Source organism: Podarcis erhardii (genome assembly GCF_964252035.2).
Source record: "Podarcis erhardii genome assembly, chromosome: 7".
In the NCBI taxonomy this organism is placed as follows: Eukaryota; Metazoa; Chordata; class Lepidosauria; order Squamata; family Lacertidae; genus Podarcis; species Podarcis erhardii.
Window position 1 is genome coordinate 3,122,103 of NC_138511.1, and position 25,149 is coordinate 3,147,251.

A 25,149-nucleotide genomic window follows, 5' to 3' on the forward strand; every position below is an offset into this window, starting at 1 on the left:
AACTGGTTTCTCCCAGGAGGAGTGCTCACCTTAAGGCCAAGAGAGGCGGGTCTCCTAGGGGCCGGGACCACCCCTGGCCTCAGAACAGATAAAGGCCAGTCGGCCCGGTCCCAGGTTGTGGGAGCAACGTCGTTGATGAGCTGTTTTGGCCAGCACCCAGTCCGGTTCCCCCAGAGTTCCTGTCCTTGCCCGGCTGCTCGCTGTGGACCCCGCTTCGCCCGTGGAGGACTGTCTGCCGACCCTCGACTCAGGTCCTGGACCTCGCCCCACGGTAACCTCCCCCCTGGACCAGCACAGGCGCTGTGAGTTGTTAAAAACGCCCCTATTTGCCTTCCAGAGCTACAATTCTCAGAGTTCCCTGGGAAGAAGAATTTATTGTTAAACCGCTCTGGCATTGTAGCTCTCGGAGGGGAATTGGAGACTCCTAACAGCCCTCAGCACCTTTAACTACAATTCCCAGGATTCTTTGGGGGAAGCCTTGATGCTAGCGTCACTCACACCGGCAACTTGAAAGGGGCACAGTCTAGACTCGAGAGAGAGGTCTGCTCCCTCAGAGAGGACAGGGAAGTTACATTTACAGTGGTACCTCAGGTTACATACGCTTCAGGTTACATACACTTCAGGTTACAGACTCTGCTAACCCAGAAATAGTGCTTTAGGTTAAGAACTTTGCTTCAGGATGGGAACAGAAATCGTGTTCCAGCGGCGTGGCAGCAGCAGGAGGCCCCATTAGCTAAAGTGGTGCTTCAGGTTAAGAACAGTTTCAGGTTAAGAACGGACCTCCAGAACGAATTAAGTACTTAACCCGAGGTACCACTGTACAGTATTTCCAAAGAACCTCTTTAGGATCAGCGGGTGAATTAGCATCCTTTCATGGAGCCCTACAGTCCGAGGAAGGCTATAGTCCTGATGACAGGTGTGTGCTAACTTAAGGTAATGGCTGTGGCGTGCAGCTCATGCCTGCTGCCTTCCTTCCACCGAGCCCCATATTATGAATTTCCCCCAAACCCCAGGGCACTATCATAGAGCAGTTGCAATAATCCTACTTATGAGCTACTAGTTTATGGGCCTACGGGGTCTGTAATTGTGGTGTGGAGTAGAGGCCTCATTACTGTAAACATTGCTACAATTTAGTTGATGCTCTTGGCTTTGTTCCTGGGTAGTTATTAAACTAGCAGACAAACTGCTGCTTCCTTGACAGAGTGTTTTAAAAATGGGGTCATGCAATAATAGGCAAGGAGGATGGGCTATGGCTCCCTTTTGCGTAACTCATTTCCATGTCAAAGGTTTGTATTTGGTTCCCTGGATTTGTAAGGAAGAGGAGCAAACCTGTGAGAGGAGTCTCTTCCGATCATTCTGGCAGCAACAACAAAAGCAGCACAATCTGCAGATGTTTTATAAATCATTTTAAAATGACGGCCTAAAGGAGGATGACCAACCTTCTTGAGACAATAAAGGCACATAGGGCAGGGTGTTGAATTTACAAATTCATTTTTCAAATATATTTTTCATTATTATATATATATAATAACATGAGATATGCAACAAAATGTTGCAGTACACCATCATCCGCAAACAGGAGTGTTCCAGCTTTGATGCCTTCCTCAAAGCTAGTTTAACACAGTGATTCCCAAACTCCTGTCACAGACCACTTGAAAATGGCTGAGGCTCTTGGAGGACCACTTAATAATTCACACACACACACCGCATGTAATGTGCCGTGCTGGATGCTGTACGATTTTTTGTTTATTTTTTGTTTATTTCTTATATATTGTATTTTATTGTATTACAAATTGAATTCCATAGAATTCCAATTGTAATGCAGTTCAGTGCAATGCAATGCAATGCAATAGGCAAGAAAAATACAAGAAAAATCAGGTTAAAAACAGTTTCAGGTTAAGAATGGACCTCCAGAACGAAATAAGCTCTTAACCCAAGGTATCATTGCATTGTTGTTTTCTGCTAGCTAACACATGAGTGTTTAACCTTAGATCAAGTGATTAAGGCATTGAATGGCAAGTTGCCATTTTGAAGGGAGTTGCCTTTGGTTCTTTGTTCCCAGGCTCCATGGAATAAGGGCATGTAAATGGCTCTCTGGGAGCTCAACAGCCTGGGGGGCTGGAATGCAGGCAATGAAGCCTCTGTGTGTGTGTGTGTGTGTGAGAGAGAGAGAGAGAGAGAGAGAGAGAGCGAGAGAGAGAGAGAGAGAGCGCAAGAGCGCTATGTTTGTAAGCTCTGATAATAAGTTATTTTATTTCTGAGATGATGCTGAGCCTATGCTTGGATAAGCATATGTTATTTGGATGTATCTTTGATGTTTCTGTTATGTTTTGAAGAAAGTTCTTCAAGTAAAAAGTTGAACAATTGAATGGGTCTGGACAATGCTTCATTTCCAAAAGGAGTCAGTTTTCATGCATCCAGTCTCTTTAAACTGCAATATTAATATCTGCAATAGGAACTTGGCTCACAAAAAGGCTTTATCTAGCTACCGCACCAAATCAGCTAAAGCAACTACAGAATGTACTGTTTTCCTTTCCCCAGGCAGCTGTGCTGAGGAATGTTGACATTCCCAGCTTCCTTCAGCAAGGACACGTTCCAGTGGCTTAGGAGGCAGCTGCATCCCAAGACCTTGAGGGAAGGGGGCACCCTAGAGGAGCAAGATAGAAAGAAAGGGGGGTGATATTTGTGCAGTTTCTGCGGACTGAAAAGTGGTTGAGAATGTGTAGGTCAGCCTGTACAAAGAGTGAGGACCACTTGCAGAGCTGATGAGAGATCTGCTGGCAAGGACTGCAGCTCATGCCTTCCATGAGATGGTCCCAGGTTCAGTCACTGGCATCTCTTGGTAGGGCTGGGAATGTCCCTTGTCTGAAAACCAGGAGACAGTACTGAACTAGATGGACCAGTGTCTTTTTCTCTGGGGGACACAGGGGTACGCATACCCCTAAACATTTGTGAATCTCTGTACTTTTGTCCATTTACTGTATTTATTGCGCCTGATCTGAACTATAAAATGGTGTTTTTCATGAGTCAAAATGAGAGTACCCGTAAACATTTTTTTAGAAAAAAAAGCACTGTGAAGGACCAATGGTCTGACTCAGTAGGAGACAGCTTCCTATGTTCCTAACACCCCCACTCCACAATACCTTTGCCCCCAGATGTCAAATGCATCCATAGGGGCTGATAGGAGTCAGTGTGAGGAATGACGGACAGGCCTAGGCAAGCTGTTTAGCGGAGAGGGAGACAAGGTGAAGTGCCTCCTGCCTCCACTAGGGGCAGTGTGGATTAACGGAGGGGGAGGCACCTCACACAGCGGTTGAGGTCCCCCCCCCTTAAATGTGGCTGCAGCAAGGTTGAACAGAGAGGGGAAAGGAGCGTCACAGAGCCCTTTAGCAACCTGCTCTGTGAAGTGCAGGGGTAGCCATCAATTCCTACGAAAATGGCTGGGCTCTGAGGCTGTTGCTGCGTAACTTCAGCCCCCACTGGGCCACGTCCTCCTGGGCCCAAAGCCAAGCCAGCAGGAGCCCCCTCCCAGCCCACCTGGGGTTCACAGGCAGGCTCTGCAGAGAAGCTCCTCCCCATCCCAGCAGCCCCAAGATTGTCTGCAGTGGGGTTTAATGGAGGGGGGAAGAGGAGCTTCACGCAAGGGTTGAACACGCTGCTCTGGGAAGCCCCTTCTCTCTCTTTTAAATGAGGGAGGGGCTTGGGGCCAGCTTTGGGGGGAAAAGTGGGGGGCAGGAGGTGTCAAGCGGGTTGGCTGGCAAAAGGATAGGCAGGAGTAGCAAGTGGAGTTAGAATATAAATATATTCTAGAATACACAAAAATATAATGTTCTAGTATGGTGTAGTGGTTTGAGTGTCAAGTCTGCTGAGACCCAGGTTTAAGTTCCTGCTGAAAGTGGGTTTGTTGCCCTAGGACAGGGGTCAGCAACCTTTTTCAGCCATGGGCTGGTCCACCGTCCCTCAGACCTTGTGGGGGGCTGGACTATATTTTGGAAAAAAATAATGAACGAATTCCTATGCCCCACAAATAACCCAGAGATGCATTTTAAATAAAAGGACACATTCTACTCATGTAAAAACACGCTGATTCCTGGACCTTCCGTGGGCCGGATTTATAAGGTGATTGGGCCGCATCCGGCCCCCAGGCCTTAGTTTGCCTACCCCTGCCTAGGACAACAGAGCACTTTAACCAACTGCTGACTCTGACGCCCCCTCTGCATCAGAAGGGCTGTGATACTACCATAAACAGTTTGCTAAGGGTGCTTAGAGTTGTTAGGAGACTCCTATTCCCATCTCAGCACTACAATTTTCAGAGTTCCCTGGGAAGAATGATTAATTGTCAAGCCACTCTGGCAATTGTAGCTCTATGGGGAGAACAGGGGTCTCCTGACAACTCTCAGCGCTCTTAAAAACTACAGTTCCCAGGATTCTTTGTGATAAGCCATGGCTGTTTAAAGTGGTGTGATACTGCTTTAGATGTACCGTGCAGATTTCCAGTATGCACCTGAATCCCTCTTCCAAGACTCTGACAGTCTGGAGGTGCCCTGAGATAAAGTAGGAGAAGAAGCACTTTTTTTTAGCACGGCATTAATGCAAATAATTATTATTAACAGGTAAACAAGAGTTTACGACATATCTTATGAGTCTTGGTTGGTCTCTGGCAGCTGCAGAAAGTAGGCCTGGGGCAGAGGTCTGCAACCTTTAAGACAAAAAGAGCCACTTGGACCCGTTTCCAAAGGAAAAAAAAGTGGGAGCCGCAAAACTCGTCGTCATAAAAATAACTTTTTTGTCACTTTTAAAAATTATTTCTTTGTTTGACCCCTCAGAATTACTCCTCCTCATAGAAATAAACGTTAAATTAACAAGTTACCTTTTTGTGTGTGTGTGTGTTCTTCACTCCCCTTCAAAACAGTGACCGGCGTACATGCCCCCTTTCAATGCAGTGACCAGCGTACATGCCCCTTACAATGTAGCGGGCGGGCGGGCGGGAAGGTAACGTCGGGACGGTGCGTGACTAACGCACGCACCGCCCCCATGCGACATCACAGCCAGTACAGCGCCCGCCACAGTGGGGAGTGTCGGGGTGCACAATGCGCCTCCTCCCCTCGCTAGTATCCGCCCCGGAGCCGCGGCAAAGGTGTAAAAGAGCCACATGCGGCTCCGGAGCCGCGGGTTGCAGACCCCTGGCCTGGGGGCTTAGCCTTGTGCCAAAAGCTGAGAATGTCTTTTTGCTTGGAACAACCTTTGCACTTGGCACCTGGGACACCAGTCCTTGAGGAAGCGAAGCCCGGTCTCTCGCTTCCTCACCCCACTGCTGCTTTGCTGCCCTTCCTTCCTGCCTCCCTCAGCCAGCTGCTGTCTTGAGGAACACACATCTATCTTGTAAGGAAAGGAGCTGAGGAGGGTGCGTGAGGGTGTCACAGCTGAGCACAAGAGGAGACCACCTCCAGCGTCAGCAGCAGGCTCTTTACCTCATCAGCTCCAGGATTTGTGGCAGTGGCGGCAAAAACAAAGGCCCCTTCCTTCTCCTAAGCCACCTGCAACCCACATCCTGTCAGCTTCAAGGCCAGGGCAGCTGGCTGGGAGGAAGGACTTACTAGGCCAAAGTCAGGGTGACTCATCCACAGAAGCCAAAGACTTATGCTCCGAGCATGATTTTTCCTATGGCATTGTCTGCCTCTGAGGTTCAGAGACAAAGAAGCATGGTGGCCGTGATTTGGAAAGAAGAAGCTGGATGTGGAACAGGCTATGGAGCCAGGCAGGGAATGAGGAGGAATACTCTCAGTGCTATTTCTCTAGAAAGGAGGGGCTGTAACTCACCATGAATGTCTCCCTTGTTCTCACATAATGACAATGCCGCTGCCCCGACAGGTGTCAGAACTGAGTTCCAGTGAGTTCCAGCGGAAAAAAGCCCTGAATACTCTGATTGTGATCTTGTCACAAAGCAAGCCAGCGCTGCAGCTGGAGAATTTGACACCCCGTGTGGTGCTTTGGAGGTGCAAGCTGATGTGGAGATGGCATCAGATGAGGGAGGGGCGAAAATGAAGCTACTGATCTGGGGTCTGGATCTGATATGGGGCTTCAGGAAATGTTACCTAAGGATCCAGTCCCTGGGGGCATCTTCAAAAGAGATCCAATCGTGTCTGAGCTCCCACCAACCCAAACTTGCAAGTGTGCCATATTTCTTTTCTGCCACACTGCCCAGTGGCAAGAGTGTTCCATTCTTCATTTCTTAACTTTGCGGCATGAGTTTAATAAACAGTTCGTGTGCTGAGTGTTAGCTTGCCTCTGAGGCAAGCTCTGCCAATCTGCCTTTCTAATGATAAAGCCCTCTTGTTTCCAGGGCAAGGAAGAGCTGAGATTTTGATTTCTTGCAGGTGGTCTGTGGGGATTCTGCAGGCCAACTCTGCACATGCACCATAAACCCTCTGGCCAGCCTTCGGTCAGAGCAGACCATGCTATGTTAGATGGAAAAAACAGGTGCCTTATTATTATTTTTACTACTACTATTATTGCTTTTATTATTGCAAATGATTTATTAATCACCTTCTAAACCACCACTTGAAGGCAATTTGCACATCAGAGAATTGAAAACAGTAAAAAACAAAAACAAATCAATTTAAAACCACACTGAAGCCATGACCCATTTATCCACCTGGGAAACCCTGTGGGAACAAAAATGTCTTCAACTCTTTCCAGAAAATGCAGATATAATTATTATTTAGAGTGTTTGTACCTTGCTCTTCAGCCAAAAGGGCTCCCAGAGTGTCTTACACACAATCAGTTAAAACATAGATGGTCTTACAGTAAATAAAAAAAAGAGACACACAAGGGAAAAGGGATAGGGGGAGAAGAGGGAAAATCAAACTCGGGGACCAATTCTTAAGCAGTTGTTCTTTGTAAAGACTGGCTTGTATTGTTCAGGGGGAAGAGGTGCCAGATGGAGCTGGTCTTTTGGACAGAATGGCTGATGCCCCCAATGGCTGAGGGAGAAGAGGCCTGGCTCCCAGCCATGGAATTCCCCTGAAGTATAGCAATAGGAAGGCTGTTCCATAGGCTATACAGAATAACCTGCTCTAAAACTCACTTGATCCTTGGAAATGACCTTATTAGCACTGCCCCAATACTGAACTTGGCTAGCATACAATTTTGTGATGATACTTACTGAGCTAATAAGCCTTTAATCACAAGTTCAATTTCTGGCACCCTCCTTGAAGCTGACAATAATACTGAACGTGCCGGCCAACTGGAATCTTGCTTGATGGGCTGGTAGGATCAAAGGTCTGGCAACTGTTGGAACCCACTGCTCCAGATTGGCTTGGAATAATTCGGAAGTAATCCAGTCTTAGGCAGAGAGGCAACTCACCTTCTCCTGGTCTCTGCTTCTGTCGTTGGAGATCAGGGGTGATCTCAACAGACGGTCCTGTGCTCCCCTCTTCCAAGCCCTCTCTTTGAAGGGGTGTCTGTTCCAAGTGCAGTTTAAAGATAAAGAGGAGGGGGCAAGGGCTTGAAGTTGCTTGCTAAAAGGTTTCAGAATTGGCTGCTCTGTTTCTGTGTAGGTTTTTTTATTGTTTTTCTGCATCGTATTGCACTCTTGCTTCATAATAAATAATAATAAAATAATAAAATGTTATTTATATCCCCCCCTCCCCAGCCGAAGCTGGGCTCAGAGCGGCTAACAACAATAAAATGATACACATTCTAAAATCATTTCATTATAAAATGAATTCAAATCAGATTAATGGCAACCAACTGGGCTAGGGTTCTGTGAGGATTGCCAAAGGAGGGAGTCAGGCTGTGCCTTGGCCAAAGGCCTGGTGGAAGAGCTCTGTCTTGCAGGCCCTGCGGAAGGATGTCAGGTCCCGCAAGGCCCTAGTCTCTTGTGGCAGAGCGTTCCACCAGATCGGGGCCACAGCCGAAAAAGCCCTGGCTCTGGTTGAGGCCAGCCTAACCTCTCTGTGGCCTGGGACCTCCAAGATGTTTTTGTTTGAAGACCGTAAGTTGTTTGAAGACTGTAATATTGTATTATAGCCTTTCCATTTAATTGTTTGTATATGTACATGTTTTATTTGTTGTTTTGTGAACCACCTGGAGTATCTTCAGTATTAAGTGGTATATAAATATATGAAATTAAACAATTAAATAAATAATGGAGGGGCAGGAGGGGAGAAAGGGCCTTTGAGGGAGCAGTAGATGTCTCCTCCTTCTTGTCTGCTCTCCAGCAGCCCCTACGAGCTGCCCGAGGGAGGAAGCCGGCAGCAGCATTTCAAGGCCCTTGTAGCAGCAACAGCAGCAGCAGCCACCACTGCCATCGCTCAGAACAAGCACCGGCTCCTCCTCCTCCCTGAGCTCAGTGGTGGCAGCACTGGTGGGGGAAAGAGGGACATTCCTGGATCAAATCAGAAGCTGGGGTGCTTTTTGTAATCCCAGGACTGTCCCTGGAAAACAGAGGCACTCAGAGGATATGCAGTTGTAGCCCTCTGACTTCTACTCAGAGTAGACCCATTGAAATTAATTGACCTCAGTTTGTTGTTTGTTGTTTAGTCGTTCAGTCGTGTCCGCCTCTTCGTGACCCCCTGGACCAGAGCACGCCAGGCACTCCTGTCTTCCACTGCCTCCCACAGTTTGGTCAGACTCACGTTTGTAGCTTTGAGAACACTGTCCAACCATCTCGACCTCTGTCGTTCCCTTCTCCTTGCACCCTCCATCTTTCCCAGCATCAGGGTCTTTTCCAGGGAGTCTTCTCTTCTCATGAGGTGGCCAAAGTACTGGAGCCTCAGCTTCATGATCTCAGTTCAGAGATGACCTCAGTTAGCCAGTTCTATTAATTTCAGTGGGAGGAATGCAACATTGCACTGAGGCAATTGTTTCACCAGGGCAAGCATTTTGGCTTGCCAGATGGAACAACCCCACTCTGCCATCCCCTGCACTGTTCCGGGGGTTCTTAAACATGGCCCTAGCCCATTCGGGGGGCACATGGTGGGGAGGAGAGGACCAGAGAATCATATAATTGTAGAGTTGGAAGGGACCACGAGAATCATTTAGTCCAACCGCCTGCAATGCAGTAATCTTTTTGCCCTTCAGTACCAGGAAAGAGGTCCAAGGACTGAGCATGGACAGTCCACAGTTGCTCAGTAACTTAGGTCCCATCTCCTCAAATGTCCAGTTTGAGTAGGGTTGCCACTTGTCTCTAGAAAAACGGGATTGTCCCTTTTTTGGACAAAAGAGTCCCCTGTCCCAAGAAGAAACCAAGAATAAAATAAAAGTTACTAATTGATCCTAAAGAAAGAGGAGGCTTCTCCTTGCTTGCTTTGAAGTTATATTATAAAGATTTACTAGATTTGGAAGGTCATGGTAACAGGTTTGGGTGGCACACATATTTATGGTATGATAAAACGAAAGCACATAAAGGATTCCTGAACCACTTGGTAAGAAAATCAATCTACGAGGTATGAGATAGATATAAAAACTTACCAGAACGCAGAACACCATGGTGGCTCTCTCCATTGGAAGCAATTTCAGTTAAAAAATTAAATATGAGAGGGAATTGGACCAGATTTGTTAATAGAGGCAGAAGACCAACTAAAATTGAGGAAATTTGAAGATGTAAGAGCGTTATTAACGGAGTGGTTACAGTATCACCAATTAAATGATGTTTTTAAGGTAGACAAAAAAATGGTTTTGATACAGTGAGATCGAGGTTTGAAATAGATCTGTTTGAAAATAATAGTGTTATAAAAAATGTACAAATTACTTTTGGAACGGTATACAAAAGATGAAGAAGTTAAGGCAGTGAGGATACATTGGGCTAGAGATTTTGGGTATAATATCCAACTTTCATCTTGGGAAAAGTTATGGAAAGAGGAAATAAAATTTACTGCATGCTGTTTGTTGAAAGAAAACTATATGAAAATGATGTATCATTGGTATCTAACACTGAGTAAAATTGCAAAAATGTACAAAACGAGTTCAAATCTGTGTTGGAAATGCAAAGGGAAGGGAGATACTTTTTATCATATGCGGTGGACATGTACACTGGTAAAGGCTTTCTGGGAAATGATATATAATAAATTAAAGAAAATATTTAAAAATACATTTGTTAATAAACCAGAAGACTTTTTGTAGGTATAATAGGTGAAGAGATACCAAGAGAGGACAAAAGACTTTTTATGTATGCAACGACGGCAGGGAGAATGCTACTAGCCCAGAGATGGAAAGAAGGAGAAGTACCAACAAAAGAAGAATGGCAGACGAAACTGATGGAGTAGGCAGAGATGGCGAAACAGACGGGGAAGATCTGAAACCAGGAAGATCAAGTATTTTTTATTTTTTTTAAAAAAAATATTTATTAAGCTTTTACAGAAATAAGAACACATAACAACAACACAGATGAAAAAAAACAAACATAGTCAAAAATACAGAAAAATAAAAAGTACAGAAAAATAAAATTACACCAATCTAAAAAGAAAAATAAAAACTCCAATTTTAAAGTTCATACCTAGTTAACCTTCTTTCTTGACTTCCTCACGCCTCCCTTTTTTGTGTTCCTCTTTACCCAATCAGATACAGCAAATCCTTACCCTCTTTTAGAACTCATTTCTAATTATTAGAATCATTCTATTATGTCTCCGATCTTCCTCCTTGTATTTTAAACACCTTTAACATATTGTTTTACTTTTGACATAATATAACTTTAGTCTTTTACCCTTTACCATTACATTTTTACATACTTTTTCAACCTATATCACTAGTGCCATATTATTGTCATATCCAACATCATTTTAACATTCATAAACTTTGCAGTATTTCTGCAGATAATCTTTGAACTTCTTCCAGTCCTCTTCCACCAATTCTTCTCCCAGGTCTCGGATTCTGCCAGTCATTTCTGCCATCTCCATATAGTCTATTACTTTCATCTGCCATTCTTCCAAGGTGGGCAAATCTTGTGTCTTCCAATACTTTGCGATAAGTATCCTTGCTGCTGTTGTTGCATACATAAAAAACGTTCTATCTTTCTTTAACACCAATTGGCTGACTATGCCCAAGAGAAAGGCCTCTGGTTTCTTAAGGAAGGTATATTTAAATACCTTTTTCAGTTCATTATATATCATCTCCCAGAAAGCCTTAATCTTTGGGCACGTCCACCAGAGGTGAAAGAATGTACCCTCAGTTTCTTTACATTTCCAACATTTGTTATCAGGCAAATGATAAATTTTAGCAAGCTTGACTGGGGTCATGTACCACCTATAAATCATTTTCATAATATTCTCTTTTAGGGCATTACATGCCGTAAATTTCATACCGGTGGTCCACAACTTTTCCCAGTCAGCAAACATAATGTTGTGACCAATGTCCTGTGCCCATTTAACCATAGCTGATTTAACTGTTTCATCCTGTGTATTCCATTTTAACAGCAAGTTATACATTCTTGATAATATCTTAGTTTTGGGTTCTAGTAGTTCTGTTTCCAATTTTGATTTTTCCACCTGGAAGCCAATTTTTTTGTCCGAATTATATGCCTCTCTTATTTGATAATAATGAAGCCAATCTCGCACTTTATCTTTTATTTTCTCAAATCTCTGCAGTTTCAATTTGTCTCCTTCTTGTTCTAATATCTCCCAATATTTCGGCCATTTGGCCTCCATATTGAGTCTTTTCAAAGCCTTTGCTTCCATGGGTGACAACCACCTTGGGGTCTTATTTTCCAGTAAATCTTTGTATCTTATCCAGACATTAAATAATGCTTTCCTGACAATATGGTGTTTGAAAGTTTTGTGCGCTTTAACCTTGTCGGACCACAAATATGCATGCCATCCAAAAGCATTGTTAAAACCTTCCAAATCCAATATGTCAGTGTTCTCAAGAAGCAGCCAGTCTTTCAGCCAGCAAAAGGCAGCTGATTCATAATAAAGTTTAAAGTCTGGCAGGGCAAACCCCCCTCTTTCCTTTGCATCAGTTAATATTTTAAATTTTATTCTAGGCTTTTTGCCCTGCCAGACAAATCTAGAGATATCTCTCTGCCACTTCTTGAAACAATCTATCTTGTCCACAATCTGCAAAGTTTGAAACAAAAATAACATTTTTGGCAATACATTCATCTTTATAACTGCAATTCGACCCAACAAGGAAAGCTTCAATTTAGACCATATTTCTAAGTCTTTTTTTAACTTCTGACCAACATTTCTCATAATTGTCCTTAAATAAATTCAAGTTTTTAGCTATTTCACTTTCTTAACTAGGGTCAAACCAGTCTCATTCTGAAACCTTTCTTTTTCGATCTGTGTTAAATTTTTCTCTAAAACCTTAGTTTTTGACTTGTTCAATTTGAATCCTGCCACATGACCAAATTCTTGAATCAGCTCTAATACCCTTTTCGTACTAGATTCTGGCTCCTGTAATGTCAAAACTAGGTCATCTGCAAAAGCTTTCAATTTATATTGTTTGGCTCCGACCTGAATTCCTTTAATCAGACGGTCCCTTCTAATCATATTCAGTAGCACCTCCAGGACTGAAATAAATAGTAATGGAGAGATAGGGCAACCCTGTTGTGTTCCTTTTTCTATCTTAAATTCTTCAGTCACCACATTGTTAACTATCAATTTGGCTTTTTGTTCTGAATAAATTGCACTTTATTCACCCCCACGGAAAGAGCGATCGACTCACAGCACCGCACCAACCCCGTTTCGCTCCGGAACCCCTTGCGAGGTCCCTTCACCGATTCGGGGGGTGCTAATGGTGCCCGCTGAGTCCCACGGTCGCAGGCTTCTTCTGTCTGCAATTTTTTCACAAGGGTCTCTGCTTCGCCGTAGCGGACGACCCGTTTCCACGGAGCTTCCCCTTCTAGTTCAGAAGGAGACTGCCATTGCCGTTGGTGCCGCCTCCGGAAGTCTCGATCAAGTATTTTTTAAAGACTGGAGTAAATTCTTAATTTATTTAAAAGACCACTGTAAACAGTTACAATCATTGGCAGGGATGTAATGACACTTGTATAGCGGTATAGAAATGAAATAAATAATAATAATAATGTGGAACTGACTGTGGTAACTAGGGATATATAATAGATGGATAATGGTAAAAGATGCAGAAAATTTAATCTTAAATATGGAATCCATGAAGGGAGGGAAGGAGGTCCGAAGGTTCAAAAGAACCTTTTATTTTAATGTTTGAAATGGTTAAAGTTAAAATGTATACAATTGTGTAAAACCAATAAAAATATTATTAATAAAAGAGTCCCCAGTCCCATTTGGATTTCAAACGGGATGCCTGCCTGCCCCCCCCCCCCGTATTTAAACTCCTCCTCCTCAAAACTGCATGGGCAGAGGGTGGCTGGGGGGAGAGTGAGAGTTTGTGCAGGCAGGGCAGAGGGTGGGTCCAGTTTATTGGTTAGTGTTATAAGAAAAAACAGGTCCTTTATCCCTTATGGGGTATCCAAGATCTCATATAGAGTCCTTATGCAAGTTCTCTATTAGTAGGAGAAAATAACAGAGGCCAACCAGAGAATATTGAGAAGCAAAGCAGCTAATAAGTCTGATCTTTATTGAACTGTTGCAACAGAATCCCCCCACTCCCCCCACGCAGGGAGGGAGAAGAACCTAGAACAATGGTGTGCAAGCTCTTATACAGACTTTTGAAATTGCCTCCCCTGTAGCTCAAGACCACCACCCAAAACATAATATATACGTAACAGAAAGAGGGGGTCCCCAGCAGAAATAAATCACAGGGGGAGGTCTGCAGCAGAAAACCTGTCAATGGTCAATCATTGCTATATCTGGGCAGCCTGGTCATTCTTTGTTGTTGTTTAGTCATTTAGTCGTGTCCACCTCTTCGTGACCCCCTGGGCCAGAGCACGCCAGGCACTCCTGTCTTCCACTGCCTCCCGCAGTTTGGTCAGACTCATGCTGGTAGCTTCGAGAACACTGTCCAAGCCAGGTCACAGGCTCACCCTTAAGACAGGATTTGTGAGCAATGGGGAGAACATTTGAGGTTACTGGAAGAGTCAAAATGGCTTCAGGATTGTTCTCCTTTACTATTTCAGACACATGGCTTATATACTTATGTATGTGTTTGCCACGTACATTTTTATGAACGTTTATTTTATATATATAAGACCTTAGAATTCCTATAACAGTTGATGTTGCCCACCACCTCTCTTCTCCTCACTCTCTGTCACTGTCCTTACAACTGCTGTATTATCCTCCCCAATCCCAAGAGAAGCCCTTTCCTCCTTGACACCAGTGGGCATGAGAGGGTGGCAGCTGGCCCAAAATGGCGGCTGCATTACTGTAGGTGCGGCTGACAAGCGACAATAGAAAGAAGGGGGAAGGAGCAACCTCCTTTGCCTCCCTCGCCCTCTCCTTCCTCACCCCCCATTGGTGCATCTCTTCAGCCACCACTGCCGCCGCCAGTCCAGCATGGTGTGGGTCTGCCACCACTTGGACTCCTCCGCCACCCGGACCTGACCTTCCCTCCTCTTTGGTGCTGGAGTCTCTTCTGACACCAGCTTGGGAGAGAGGCTTCAGCTGTGGCTCAAGCCCCCTGTGGGAGCCGTCCCATGTTGACTGCTGGCCCCGGCCCACCTACGTGACGAGGGAGGCAGCAGGCCAAATGCGAGGAACCCCCCTCCACAAAGGGGGGCTGGTGTCATGAGAGTGTGCGTGTGCCCCTCAATCCCCACCCTCCGACCTGTCCCATAAGTTTGAGTGCTCCTTGGCACACCCTGCCCAAGCCCACACACCAAAGGAGAGACACAACGAGGCCAAAGAAAAGACAGTTGGGATTTTGTAACTGCAGCATGTTTTATTCTTTCCTAGCAGGGTTTTTTTTTGGGGGGGGGCATATAATACAACCAGTTTTATGGCACATACCCCCTCCCTGGAATATAATTGGATTACTGTTATTATAGTTCAAGCAAAATAGAAGAAGTCTATTTCACAGACCAAATGAGCCTCTGCACAGTTAAAGGGCACATCTACACTGCAGAGCCAAACTGCTTCAGAAGTCAGAACTTTGCTTCATTGGAGGCTGGGAACTGTAGCTACCAGCACTCTCACAAAACTACAGATCCCAGGATTCTTTGAGGGTGGAGGGAGGATCTTGATGATTAAACTGATATAGAACTATCAGATTTGCTGTGTGGTCTGACAGTTTGCATGGGGATATCTTTTTAACTGACTGTGACATAAATATACTCTCCTAGTTAGTTTCAAGGAGAAAAACACTTGTTGTATAAAAAAGAGGCTAGCAATGTTTTTCTAGCCCTTCTGTTGCAAAGAAAAATGTCCCTTGCTGTCCTGCCTGCTTGCCCTAAAACAACCATCTTGTGGCCAGAGAGCCAAACTCTCACCTAAACATCTTCAGCCAACTATAGTTTCCAAGATTCTTCAGGATGAAGCCAAGACAGTTAAATGGTTTAGAAAGGATATAAAATTGTAGTGTAGCCACTATATTTCTGAGGAATTCTGGGTCAGAAAAAGGCTGGCCTCCACTGCCAGTTAGGGACGGTTTCTACCTCACCCCAGTGATTTTGAACTTGGCATCAAACCTGGAGGAGTTTCAATAAAGAACCTTAACTTTTACCCTGCTTTAGTGAGTCCCTGTTCCTGTCAGTTCCTGCCAGGCTTAGAGGGAGACCACAGATCTCCTCCTTCCCCAGGCTGGTGCCCTCCAGATGTTTCAAGCTGCAACTTCCATCTGCTGTGTTGGCAAAGGGGCAGCTGGGAGTTGAAGTCCAAGACGTCCGCACCAGGTTGTGGAGGGCCAGTCTACATCAGGTTTTTTCTCTCCACATGTTCTGGTTCACTGGAGAAAAGCATATCTGAACATGGGCAAAGTTTTTTCCTGTCCTCAGTAAGCAAGCTTGCTCACAGGCAGCTAACCCAGGAACATGGACGCACACCTTGCTTTTCATGTGCAGCCTCAAGTTTATTTAAAGGACATTGCTCATGTATTAGGTAAAGGAAGTGGCAGGAAAACAGACTTTCTTCTTCTCACAAAGTAGATCCATGCCTATGCAGTTAAATAAAGTACATGTTTCAAAACTGGTTGAAAACACAAGCACTGTTTGCCCGCAAGTTCCTAGATCTAGGAGTCAGCAGACATCACCATATTAAGAGATCAGGCATTAGGATACATTCAGCTGATGTTGAAAGGTTGGAAGAACACAGTTAGCTTAGACAAATAGAATGTTTGCTCTATGCTTGTAAATATCAGAGTGTGTCCAACTAACTTTTGCTCAGAGTGGACCCATTGAAATCAATCTACCTAAGTTAGCCATGACTGTGAATCTCAAAAAATTGACTCTATGGCTAGCATTAGATACGACCTTGTATGTCTTTCCTATGAATGTTATGAAAAAATCCTCTGGCTCGATCTGTGCATCCCAAACATCGCAGCATTTTTGCCAGGGCATGAGACTCAGTTAATAAATGGTCTAGAAATGGACCAGGGTAGGGAGTGAGATAGCTCAAAGCTATCTCCATAAAAGTTAGCCCCAGGAAGTCTAGTGGAATTTTACGTGTGAAAAAAATTGTGAAATGTCTTAGTCACCTTCTGAAGGTTTAGTCTGAGGTCCAGATTTTTATTTTTATTTTTACAACAGTAACATATTTGCTAGCAATAACACTTTCTTTTGCATTATGGATTTTCTGATCAGAGTGAAAACCCAGAAATGTCCCACGTCAAATCAGTCTTCGTTAAAGCCACAAACCAAAATGGAAAAATGTTCTAGACTGCAGTAGTCCATGAAACTTTATGCCATAATAATAATATTTTTTAGCTTTTGAGGTGCCACAAGACACTTCACGGTTTTTACTGATTGAAAACATAATGTTAAGGAAAGCATGGCAGAAAGATCAGTTACAACTAATTTATGAAACAGAACAACAGCGCTCACACTGGTCAGGAATTCTGGGTGATGTTGAAAGAAATGTGAGCCAATGTAGAAGATGATTAAAAAGTGACTCCTCACTAATACAAGGAAATGCCATCTTTACTATTTTCTTTTTAATTCATTGTTACAATCATGCACTCAAACCTAATGGCATTTTTAAACACACACACACACATGCACACTTGTGCCATTTGGTTTTGGCCCAGGTGATGACCTGCTTGCCAAAAGCGTTGTGCCTCCAAATGTTTGGGGCTGAGACTGCCACTATCCTGACTATTGGTCATGCTGCCTGGGAATTATGGGACTCTCTGTTTCTTACAAGATGGCAACTTTTTCTTTATCCTGATGAGGGAAACTGATTACATCCTCATGTGACTGACATTTGCTCAGGCCATCTGATGAAAAGGTCCCTCTGAAGGCCAGCTCCTGTCCATTCCTGATTTAAATATTAAGGCTAAAATGATAATACCGTTCTGAAGAGTCTCCCTGTGTTAGAAAAAAAGGGGACACTAAGCTACACATCACTGTCCTCAGCTGGATTATGCAGTGCCAGCACTCATTGACTCATCCTTTTAATGCAGTGCATTTTGCATCCAGAGAGTTTTAGGAATGAAGTATTTCTCACCCCCTTCTCCCCAGTAAATGTGCAATAAATGAGAATTGCTGATCATATACGGTAGTTCCAATAGGCAAATGAAGGCAGAGCTCTCAAAGCCAAAACCCTTCAAGCTCCAAGTCTTAATACACATTCCAAACTCATAAGTCCTTTATATTAAATGGACTAATTTTCATGGAAATAAAAGGGCAGAACCAATCAGAACAATATATCATCTTTCTCAGTTTCTATTATGGAAACACTTGCTTTATTATTATTCAAAAGAAAGAGAGAAGATCAAACAATGTTTCAATTGATGCAATTATATTGACAGGACATGATAGCAAGTTTTTGAGTGGGGCAAAACATTTCTTCAGGTGGGGAAATGCAGACTAAACCATCCAGGATGGGGAAGAGGAAGGCCCTTAAAGTTTTCTGCCTTGGCCGCTGGGATGACTGGGAGGCTCTCTCAAAATCTTGATGTATTACCCAGACACTTCATACTAAGGATTTCAGCTGAACCAGTTTGGATCTTACCAGTTCTATTTTTTAAAGCTCTTCTTCAACCAGGATAATTCCATTTGCATGGAGATGGAGACTCACTTAGGGCATCGTTTTTCCAGGTTCCTACCTTCAAAAAATGCTTTTCAAGGGACACGTCTAGCGTGGATTCCCAGAGCACTGCATACGTTTCTGGAACACAGGACATCAGCCCATTGGCTCATCCAGCTCTGTGCTGCCTATATTGACTGGCAGTGGTGGGTCTCCATGATGTGAGACAGGAGTCTCCTTCCAGTCCAGCCTGGAGATTGAACCTGGGACCTTCTGCATGCAAAGCAGATGCTCTACCACCGAGCTTCGGTCCTTGTACCAGGGAACACATTTAGTTCATGGAGGACAATGACCAGGCCTGTCAAGCCCAAGTTGGTCCATCTGAATGGAGAATACAACCTAGGACACACCCAATGTTCTCCTGAAGTTCAGTCTAGCACAAAAAACTGCTAGGGTGCTGGGGAAGCTTTCTTTCGGGAAATGTTTCTTTGCCATGATCAATCTTCTCTTTGAAGGACCATTTGTGAAGATCTGCTTCTAAGTTGCCCAATGCTGATGAATGCAACTCTTAACAGAGTTGGATGATTTATTTAGGGGCCCTTGGATCTTCTTGAGAGGCTAACCAGACAGTAAGTTGCTTTGTTATTGTCCCAGGACTCACAGTTTCCATCCGTTTTAGTGGAGTACAACCATATTCTCAAGGAAGTTTTCAAAGCTCCAAATGTTAAGATGGGTTAAGGATCAAAGAGAATAACTGATGAGCAAGCTTGGATTTGAACTCAAGACACACTGTTCCCCAATCCTCTGGGTCATTCCCTCCCCACCTCAGTACATGTTCTTTGTACCCCAGATAATTGCAGATGATCCCTGATACAAGTTTGGTATGAGATGGGTTGGGGGGTGGGGTAACCAGAGAATTGGAAATATGCAGACAGCGGAGATACTTCCAGCTTGGCTCAGCTGAGAAAGGGACTGGTTGCTGTTGGAAGGCACTGCATGGGATCTTGGCAGTCATGCGTGGTTACTGGTGCCAGCCCCGCTATGGAGCGAGGCCTTGGAGATCTCCGTGCTGACTGTGGAAAGGGGGAAGCTTTCATACTTGTCCTTCTCACTGCTGCAGCTGCAGCGATACAGCAATGCCTTGACTTCCTTTTGGAAATTGCTGTTGAGGAAACCATACATGATGGGGTTGATGCAAGTGGAAGCCATGGCCATAAGGTGGCAGAGGGAGAAGATGAAGTTGTGGTAGCACACTGAGATCTTCTCATGGTCCCAGTCATAGAGGGCATTGAAGACAGTGAGTGGAAACCAACAGGCGGCAAAAGCAACGACGATGCAAGCCAACATAATGTTGACCTTCCTGTGGCTAGTGGCCCGGGAGCCATCCTTAGAGCGCTCCACCATGTCCTTGCGACGCTGAAGGCGCAGGAAGATGCGGAAATAGCAGGCCATGATGAGGAGCAGGGGCAGGCAGTATTGGAAAAGCAAGAGGAAGGTGGTGTAAGCTAGGCGATGCTGATCCGATGGCCAGTGCTCAATGCAGGCCACGTGGTTGGCAAACGGGTCAAAGGGAAGGCTTAAGTTTTGAAAGGGCTCATTGGTCAGGATGGTGAAGGAGAGGAAGGGCAGGGAAATGAAGCAGGCCACCACCCAGGTAATGGCCACAGCCAGGTACGCATGGTTAGCTCCTGGCTTCCGCCCAGTCGGATTGATGATGAGCTGATGCCTTTCCAGGGCAATCCATACAAGGGAGAGGATGGAGACAGTGACGGAGATGCACTGGACAAAGGGGCTGGCCTTGCAGAGCACTTCTCCTAAGATCCAGCGGTCCATCAAGGTGTAAATGACCGTGACAGGCATGCAAACAAGTGACATGAGGATGTCAGAGCAGGAGAGGTTGGCGATGAAGATGTTGGTGACGTTTCTCATCTCCTTCTGCTGGATGATGACACACACCAAGCAGAGGTTGCCAATCAACCCCACTGCAATGACTGCGCTGTAAGCTACAATCAGGAAAGTGCCGTTCCCCACAGAGTCACTGCAGGACATGTCATTTTCCTCTAGCAGGCTCAGCTGCTCTGAGAAGTTGAGGTAGAGGAGATTCATCAGCTGGTCCATGGCACGTCCCAACTCTACCTTAGAGATGGAAGGATGGAGAGCTCTCTAGTGCAGGTGGCAAAAAAGGCTGCGGCAGCGGCAGCAGCAGCTGTCCCTCCTCATGAGATGCTGCGCTCACTTGCCCTGTGCCAAGGAAGAAGACATCCAGTCATTAGGAGGCACTTACTTATTGACTACATTTATATATTGCCTTTCTTCCATGGAGCTCAAGGTGGCATATAGAAGTGCCCAGGGGGCTTCTAGGATTGCTTCAGGCATTCTGAGTGGCTTACAACATATCTAAAAACATCCTTAAAAACTTCCCTAAACAGAACTGCCTTCAGATGTCTTCTAAAAGTCAGATAGTTGTTTATTTCCTTGACATCTGAAGGGAGGGTGGGCGCCACTACTGAGAAGGCCCTCTGCCTGGTTCCCTGTAGCTTCACTTCTCGCAGTGAGGAAACCAGCAGAAGACCCTTGGAGGAGGACCTAAGTGTCTGACTGTCCGGGCTGAGTGATGGGAGTGGAGAAGCTCCTTCAGGTATACAGGGCCGAGGCTGTTTAGGGCTTTAAAGATCAGCACCAGCACTTTGAATTGTACTTGGAAACATACTGGGAGCCAGAAGATCCTTTAGGACCAGTTTTTCAGTATATGGTCTGGGCAGTCACTCCCAGACCCAAGTCTTGTTAGCTTCACCAAGTGGTTGGCTGTATCAGGAGTCTTCAGAGCATGCCCTACTGCAGCCTTCCCCAATCTGGCACCTTCCATATGTTCCCATTAATCCCAGCCAACTGATGGGAGTTGTAGTCCAAAACATCTGGAGGGTGCTAGTCTGGATCAGCTGCCCAAGGACTACTCATCTTCTGCCCCACATAGTTTAGTCTTACCTTGGCTTAATGCCCATTGGGAACCCCTTGTGCCCCCTTTAATTCCCCCTCATCCTGGTGACATTCTCCTCCAACTACCACCCCAAATTTTCTCCTCCCTAAATCAGATATTCCCTATGCAATGGATGTTGCTGTGGGTTAAACCACAGAGCCTAGGACTTCATAGAATCATAGAATCATAGAATCATAGAGTTGGAAGAGACCACAAGGGCCATCGAGTCCAACCCCCTGCCAAGCAGGAAACACCATCAGAGCACTCCTGACATATGGTTGTCAAGCCTCTGCTTAAAGACCTCCAAAGAAGGAGACTCCACCACACTCCTTGGCAGCAAATTCCACTGTCGAACTGCTCTTACTGTCAGGAAGTTCTTCCTAATGTTTAAGTGGAATCTTTTTTCTTGTAGTTTGGATCCATTGCTCCGTGTCCGCTTCTCTGGAGCAGCAGAAAACAACCTTTCTCCCTCCTCTATGTGACATCCTTTTATATATTTGAGCATGGCTATCATATCACCCCTTAACCTCCTCTTCTCCAGGCTAAACATGCCCAGCTCCCTTAGCCGTTCCTCATAAGGCATCGTTTCCAGGCCTTTGACCATTTTGGTTGCCCTCCTCTGGACACGTTCCAGTTTGTCAGTGTCCTTCTTGAACTGTGGTGCCCAGAACTGGACACAGTGCTCCAGGTGAGGTCTGACCAGAGCAGAATACAGTGGCACTATTACTTCCCTTGATCTAGATGCTATACTCCTATTGATGCAGCCCAGAATTGCATTGGCTTTTTTAGCTGCCGCGTCACACTGTTGGCTCATGTCAAGTTTGTGGTATGCCGGCTCCCTCGGCCAGTAAAGTGAGATGAGAGTCGGTCACAACTGGACCTAATGGTCAGGGGTCCCTTTACCTTTACCTTTAAGGAATCTCCAGATCTAGGGAGAAGAAAATGTGAGGCTGCAGTAGATGGAGGAAAACACCAAGTGGGCTAAGGAGCCACGGGAAGCATGGGGGGGGGATCACAAGACACACTAAGCTGAGGTATGGATGGGCCACACTCTGCAGTGACCCCACCTTATCCTAGAAGCTTCTATTGGGTAAGAACACGCTCACTGAAAGTATTAAAAATGTGTTATTTGTCTTGAGACAGCCCTCTCCTGTGGTTGCCATTTACTGTGAAGACAGACATGATATCTTAAGAGTGAGTTATCCACCTGCTGTAAAGCAGAGTTCCTATTCATTGCAATGGAGGCAGAGGAAATGAGAACACCCCCCTCCGCCCTTTATCTGCATGGCCTGCTACTCTCTACATTTTTCCAGACAATCCCCGCCCTGTGGTTCAGGAAAGTCATGGCCATCACTTATTGTCTTTTCCTGCCCTCTGTTCCCATCTAGCCCATCAGCTATGATAATGCAGCCTTGCAAATGAAGTCCACAGAAGTTACAAGCCTGCAAAAAAATTGTTCACAAGTCCCTGTCTAGTGATAGTTATTTTTAGCGTCTCTAAGGCCTGCAAAAAGGAAAATGAAATTGAGAGGGAGAAGACAGACTCTTCCAACCTAGAAAAGCATTCTTGCCAGAGGCAATTTTTACTTGCCCCAGGAAAGCAGCTATTTTCAAGCCTACATAGTAACTGCTGAGTATTAGTATCGGTATCAAAGTTTATTTCAGTCACAGACCAGCATAAGATAAAACATATGGATAAACTGAGCACATAAGACTTAAAACAGGTGAGGAGTAACTGCTGAGTAGGATATGGCCAGGCAACTATCACAAGCACCTGTTGGCCAGTGTCAGAGCAGGAAGGCAACTTCCACCATTTATATCTGCAACATCCTCTGAAATGTTTTTAAAAAATTATTTCCGACTTCTTTCAATGTAGAGATCTTGCCTACAATACTGTTTCCAATGCAGGACACCCAGGTAGTCTCTTAAATGTAAAATGGGAGGAAATGCAAGCAAGGCTGCTTCCGCTAGTGTCCACATCAACATCCCATTTCATGGACACTTTGCTTTATTTGTAAAATGTTTGTCAATTGGAGCTTGTGTGCTTAGGTCCTCCCCTTCAGCGCTGCAATGCACAACCTGCCCTCTTTCAGAAAAAGCTGCACAGGGCTGCCCCCCCAGCCCCTCTCATCCTTTCGTTTCGATTCCAAGACCAGCATTTAATGGTAGGAAGGGATAGAGGAATGAAGGCAGAGTACCCTTCCCCTCTTGGAACTTGGTCTGCAGGCTAGCCTTGGAATGCCAGCGCTAGCTGGGGAGCAGGTGCCCCCCCATGCCTCCCACCCGTCCCCAGCCCAGCAGGCCAGCCGCCGACCACTGCCCAGACAGATGCGCACGCGGCCGAGCGGTAGATTGCTGCAGCTTCTGACGGGAGACGCTGTGGTTGTCATCCCTCCACTCTGCCCCAGCTTTGGAGAATTAGCTCTGAGGCTGGTAGAGGCTGGCAAGCCTAGCAGAAAATGCAGCTTGGGACTATTACACAAGTTCTAGTGCTGTTGCTGCTACAGGGTCAGGGGAGTGAGGACGGTACTCCTGGGGCACCCAGCCCAAAGTGCAGCCCCCAGGTCTATGAAGAATACACAAGCAAGCGCGCGTACACACACACACACACACACACACACACACGCCCCTCACTCACCTGATGCTGAACTAGTTCTCGTGTCAGCTCAGCCTCTTCTTAAACCCGGGCAGATCTGCTCTGAAATATGCTGCAACACCCTCCCGGTACACGTGAATGCGTCTCCCAGCTCAGGGGTCCTCCTCTTCTTCTTTTCCCTCCCCCAAATGATGGGCTCCAGGGTTTTTTGGGAGGGGGAAGCAAGGAGACACCCAGAGAAAAGGATGCCTTAAGAAGAACTAGGGAAGCCCCCCCGCCCCCCCCGCCCCATATAAAAAACTCCACCCCTGGGAGGAGCGTGGCTTAGCCCCACCCGGGACTCTGGCTTCCAGGCGGAGAGGGGATGCTTCTTCCACGTGGGTACCACTCCTCTCCCCCGCCTAGCCGCGCGCTCCAGTCTCTCAGTGAGAGAGCACGTAAAGGGGGGAGGGAGGCTGCTGTTGCTGCTGCATGCGGGGGCGGAGGTGCCCCAGATCCAGCTCTGGCAAAGGTCCAGCTCCCTGGCAGGCTGGCAGGCTGGCAGGCAGGCAAGCGAGCGGGGGTTTTACTCAGGCGAGCGTTGATGGGCGGAAGGTAGGGAGGTCAGGCGCTTCTGGGAGATCTCTGGGCGCTGGGAAGTAGATGGGCGAGGATTCCTGGCTCCCAAAACGGTTTTGCAACTGGCGACACCACCGCTAAAATAAAGAAAGCTAAGGTGGGGTGAGCAAGAGTGGATTTTTGTGCAGAAAGACTGCGAGCTCTGCTCATCTCTGGGATTCCAAACAAACCCCTTCTGCGCCAGGTTTCGGTGGGTGGTTTCTAGTAGGAAGGCAGTGAGCCGATCCTGCAAGCCAGAGGTCTTCCCTCTCCTGACAGCCAGGTAGTGGACAGCCATGCCAACTGGTTAGGAGGAAGGGAGGGGCTTGGCTTTAAATCACCCATCAAGGAATGGCTGGGCAAGGCAAACTAGCAGGCACCTGCACTGTCTATGGTGAAGGACAGTCTTCTCCAACCTGGTGCCCTCCAGATGTTTGGCTACAACTCCCATCAACCCCAGCCAGAATGGCTGTAGGATTCCCGGGCTGATCATACTGGCTGGGGCTCAAGGGGCTTGGGATTAAAATCTATTAAATAATAACTCACATCACCACAAAGAAGGCATGAAGGTAAAAGACCCTCCCTGTTCTTTTATCCCAGCACTGCATAGAATATCGGAACAGGTATTAGGGACCTGAGTTCAAATCCTGATGTGGCTCATCTCAAGATGGAGACACAGCATAAGAACATGAGAGGAGGCTGCTGAGGTCCTAAGGAAATTAGATTGGCTTCAACCAGAGCCAGGGCCTTTTCAACTCTGGCTCTGGCCTGGTGGAACGCTCTGTCTCATGAGACCAGGGCCCTGCAGGATCTGATTTCTTTCCGCAGGGCCTGTAAGACAGAGTGGTTCCGCCTGGCCTTTGGCTTGGAGCCAATTTGATTCCCCCCCCCCTCTCTCTCTTTCTTTTCTTTTCCTTCTCCTCCTGCGATGAGGCTACATTTTAA

General features: G+C 45.9%; 1 protein-coding gene and 1 pseudogene across 2 annotated transcripts in view; one reads left to right on the forward strand and one right to left on the reverse strand.

Moving 5' to 3' along the window:
• The window catches only part of LOC309347177 (maestro heat-like repeat family member 5), a gene marked incomplete at its 3' end in the record, with an annotated part of 142,448 nt that overhangs the window by 40,005 nt on the left and 77,294 nt on the right, over positions 1 to 25,149 (forward strand). The gene's annotated exons all lie outside the window — the stretch shown is intronic.
• LOC309346371 (neuropeptide Y receptor type 1 pseudogene) lies at positions 14,771 to 23,982 on the reverse strand (annotated as a pseudogene). The gene is made up of 2 exons (XR_014161684.1): positions 23,650 to 23,982; positions 14,771 to 20,276 (listed from the first exon to the last, which is right to left on the reverse strand). The product of XR_014161684.1 is annotated as a neuropeptide Y receptor type 1 pseudogene (transcript).